Here is a 4,793-nt window from a genome sequence, read left to right as displayed (position 1 = left end):
CAGCTCCTCCATCATCTCCATCGGGGGTGGGGGTGGAGGGGTGGGGGGGACGCCCTTCTTCGTTCAGACGCAGGAAACTCGACACAGGAAGAGCCGGAGTCAGGTGACAGGAAAGAACCCCTGATGTGACATTCCTTTCATGAATTCAGCTTTATCTCTGGGACCCTGGAAGTCCTCGAGCAACGGAAACACACCCATTACATATGACACACAAGCATGTGTGTAAACACACACACACACACACACACACACGTTTCCTCGCTGCTCCTTTAAATAGTCCAAAATGTCAACAGAAGCCTGAATGAGAACTTCTCAGGATATCATCACTGCTGAAACAAGCCACAAACAGCACTCATGTGATACAATTTGACCTTTTTTTATTAATTCTATTACTTCTTAGTAGATTATTCAGATATTTGTTCCCAATTATGACCTACTAGATTAGAAATGCATATTTACTGGAGTCAAAAACGTGCTCCTTTTATATTTTCCACTTTCTTTATAAATTCTCTTTTGGTGTTAAAAACGTGATTCTGATTCCATCGTCCTCCTCTATAGTCTTCTGAAGATGAGTAAAAATCAGCAAGTATTCAGCCCCGTATCATGAAACTTCCACCACAGGACCCAAAGGCGTGACCTGCAACACAAGCTGACCTCTGTGTGACACTTTTACCCTTCTGTTTTTTATTTAATCCAAATACTGCTCTTTTATTTTGTGTTTTACCATCTGTAAAGTCTCAGATCGTTTTCAAATTTCTGCAGGTGGAGCTATGATGCACACACTTGTAGGCCAGTTGTCGCAGGTTTGCTCATTTTGAAGCTTCACTCGCTTTAATCGATCTCACATAGAGCACCCAGCTTTGTCGCTTAGAAATGATCAAATTCAGCAGTAACGGAAAACCCCGGGTAGGTAATAGGTTAATACATCTGAGTGACAGTTTTGCAAACACTTTGGGGGAAATAAGAAAGGGAAGCCAGCCTGAATTTAACAGAAAAAAGTGCTCAGAAGCTCACGAATAAAGATTACCACGATGAATATTTAGCTTAACGATTGTGTCTCTCCTTTTCTTTTCACCAGGTGAACATCAGTCTGCAGACATGGAGTAAAATATCTGAATAAAACCTGCGGGCGGCGTGTTAACAGCTACTCTGTGGTGAATGAAAGCAGAACCTCCCTCAATGAGCACCTCTAAGACTTTCTGCAGAAAACTAATGAAGTTTGGGTGGAAGTGTGTGTGCGTTTACCATGTCACTTCCTCTTCGTGTGCATGTAAGGGTGTGTTGTCTGTTCCAGTGTGTGAATATTCATGTGTGTGTGTTGCTCTGGACACACTCAGCAGCACAGCCTGGGGTGGGGACCACAGGAAAGTCTGGGGTTAAAGATACACACACACTCATATTAAACATCTCGCTCTCGGACATAAAGTCCTGGCTATTGTGTCATTAAAACAAAAAAAAAAGTAAAAACAGTTTTAGCAGGCAGCACAGGAAGAGAGCTTATGATTTATGATTGAGCGGCGAAGACGGCGGGGCTGAAATTTATAACAGCGGGGGCCGAGGGGAACGGGGAGTCGTGTTGCAAGAGGGGAGAGGAGAAAAAAAAATGGGGGAAATGTTAAAAGAGAAGCTGATGACCCATAATACGGAATAAAAATAACAATCTGGGAAGTAGAAAAGACCCAAAAGGGTTTAAAGTGACAGTAAAAAACGAAAGACCTTGCAATCCTTGAAGGAATGCATATCGCCTGCCGTCTCAGCTGATGATTAGAAGAAAAAATAATAATCGTTTTGGGTCAAACCTTGAAATTAACGTGCAGTCTCATGCAATATGACGTCGGAGCGTGCGTTGTAAACGACTCCCAGCTAATTGAGATTAGCCAACACAAAAAAGACTCCACCTTAATCGGTTTTGCAGCTATTTAGCTCCAGTTTGGTGTGGTAGTAGCTGAGAGTCATCCTCAGTACATGCTCCACGTGCGACACATCCACTCCTGTCTGTTAGCAAATTATTTCATGAACCACCGGACAGATTACGGTGAGGATTTCAGAAATCCATGAATAGTTTGGACATCTACATCTCATTAACTTTTAGAATCAGTCCAGTTAAAGATGGCTGCCACAGATAATCGGCCTCAGCAGACACAGAAATGGCTACAACCCAGTCAGTTTTACAGATATTGAGCTAAAATCTGGTGTGGTAGTAGCTGAGACTGACCTTCAACGCGTAACGTGAGCACTAACAGATAGCTGTTAGCACGACCTTTGTTGAAAATGTTCCCCTTTACTTCCGGAGTCAACCCTGTCTGTTAGCAGCTTACATCAGGAAGCACTGGACGGGTTTTAAAGAAACTTCAAGGAAATAACTACTGGTTGCCCGACCGCAGCTGATGAGCTTTTAGAGCCGACCCGATTTAAGATGGCCGCCACAGCCAGCTGATCTTATCAAACACAAAAACGGCTGTAAGTCAGTCAGTTTTACAAACACTGAGCTCGTATTTGATGGAGCTGAGAGTCGTCCAAAACGTGAAGTTTGACTCAGACAGCTACAACTCTGTCTCCTTTCAACATAAGATAGTTTTAAAGTCTGGCATGAACAGCGGCGGGCGATATGCATTCCTTCAACGACTGGTAGACCTTTAATTTATTCTATTTTTGTAGCTGAAAGACACTGGCGAACAGAAAACAGAACGAGCTGCCATCAAGGTCTCACACACACATGTGCATTTAATCACAAGGAAATATAACATTCTTATAGGTCTTTGTGTGTTTCCAAAGGACACATATCCCAGAGCACAGTGGATAAATTATATACACACACACACACACACACACACACTTATATTTAAGTTGACAACTCAAGGGAATGTCCCACATTCTTGAATTTAACGTCCCCATCTCCTCTCAGCTCAGGCACGTGCAGCTGGAATTGTTTTCATTGGAGAACTTGTGTTTTAACCTTAAAGCTGTAAAACAGCATAAAGATTAGGTACAAAAACACACCCTGGACCCACATCCTGTGTACAAAAAGTAGACCTTTTTTTTTCAGGGTTGTAGTACACCCGACTGGGCACTGTGCATGATATTAAAGCTCTCTCAAACAGTATATTAACAAGGTTCAGATGGATTCAATGTTTCTTTTGTTTTGATTCTTCTCCGCTTTGAGCCACATAAAACCAAATTAAGGTTCTGGTAGTTGATGTTCCAGACGACCCGCTCTGTGTGCTGCAGTCGCCCTCCTCTGGGATTTTAGAGTAATGCAACCTATAATTTATTACAGGTTAAGGTCAGTGATCCGTTAACATCTAACGTGACTTTTTATGAAGATTTATATAAAAGACAGAAGCTCGGAGAGCTTTAACGTTTCGACCACTGTTAGAAATGATCACCTTTACTTTGATGTTCATGAATGTTTTTGGCTAAAATAATCTATCAGGTGCTTTAAAAAGATGAGAACTTGGTCTTAACGGGTTAAGTGAGGAATCAAATTAGTATTTAAACAATATTTAAAATGCAGAACCGTACTCCTAAGATGTTATTATTCTGAATAAAAGCAGTGGTATCGTTGCCTAACTGAATGTAGTGTAAAGTGCTTTGAGGTCCACCCGACCTGTCGTCTTGGTTCCTCCTTGCTGTGGCATCTTTGTTGTACCTCGTAAGTCTGTGGGTGTGAAAGCAGATTCCTAACGATGGGACACGGAGGTCGTTACTGGATGTTGGGTGCCGATGTTTCCAAAGTTCCGACATCATGGATGGATGGATGGATGGATGGATGGATGGATGGATGGATGAATGGACGGATGGATGGATGAATGGACGGATGGACGGATGACAGTCTGGTCAACTTCCTTCAGAGTCTGTTGGTGTTGTGTTGAAAAAAATATTCACGCTCAAATGTGGCCAATGCCTATTTAACATAAAAAAAGCTAAAACTGGTTGGATTAGCTCATTGAATCGTCTGACTGATCAATCAGTCTGTCTCAGTTACACCTTGAGCAGGTGGAGGCTCCATCACATGACTCGTCTTTGAAATCGCTTTACTATATTTTAAATATTATCAACAGCTGAGACAGAAATCCACTCAAACTTAGACCTAAAGCCTATATTTGTACATAACTAATTCTTGGTGTGTAGGTTTGTCTTAGTTTATTTTACCCATAATTACTTTTTGGAGTGAAGCAGCAATGTTTTATATATTTTTTATGTCTTATAGAGCAGTGTCTTATCTTTGCAATACTCACAATTAGCAGTTATGAGGCGTCTAAGTTTCTTTAGTTTGTCATGATTAGAGCTAATGTTCAGGCTTTTTAATGTAGCACAGTTTTGAAGTCATTTTGGCATTCTTTCTAAAAGGTAAAGGAAAGTGTTAGAATGCTGAATGATGCTGAGAGTGGAAACTATCCACTGTTCAGGCTCACATTTACTGTGATTCTCCTCTTATCATTTATTGCTCTCTATTTACTACCATCTAATTAGAGCTAAAATATTAAAACAAGTTAAAACACCCACGCTGTGAAATAAAAAAAATAATATACTACAAAAAAAAGGTGACAGAGAGGGAAAAATATAAGCTGTTTTTGTTGTGTTGTTGTTTACTTACGTGAATGGAGCAGCAAAGGCGGTGCCTGTGACCGCGTCGACCAATAGCGTTGCCGGATATTGCTGATTGACGTAGTCCTCGACCAATGACTGAAAGTTACAGCTGGACACGCGCGACTACCACCGTTTTTTTCTCTCGCTCAGCGTTTCAGGCAGAAAAACTGGAAATTTGAGCGTTTTTTCAGTGAAACAACACG

General features: G+C 41.4%; 1 long non-coding RNA gene across 1 annotated transcript; it reads right to left on the bottom strand.

Moving 5' to 3' along the window:
• Window positions 1–117: 117 nt before the first annotated feature.
• LOC119617158 lies at window positions 118–4,728 on the bottom strand. Its single transcript, XR_005233343.1, has 3 exons — window positions 4,598–4,728; window positions 3,608–3,854; window positions 118–1,370 (listed from the first exon to the last, which is right to left on the bottom strand). It is a non-coding gene; the product is annotated as an uncharacterized LOC119617158 (long non-coding RNA).
• Window positions 4,729–4,793: the final 65 nt, after the last annotated feature.

Source organism: Kryptolebias marmoratus, linkage group LG7 (genome assembly GCF_001649575.2).
Source record: "Kryptolebias marmoratus isolate JLee-2015 linkage group LG7, ASM164957v2, whole genome shotgun sequence".
In the NCBI taxonomy this organism is placed as follows: domain Eukaryota; kingdom Metazoa; phylum Chordata; class Actinopteri; order Cyprinodontiformes; family Rivulidae; genus Kryptolebias; species Kryptolebias marmoratus.
The sequence above is the reverse complement of the archived record's forward strand: the minus strand, read 5'-3'. Positions and strand labels throughout refer to the sequence as shown.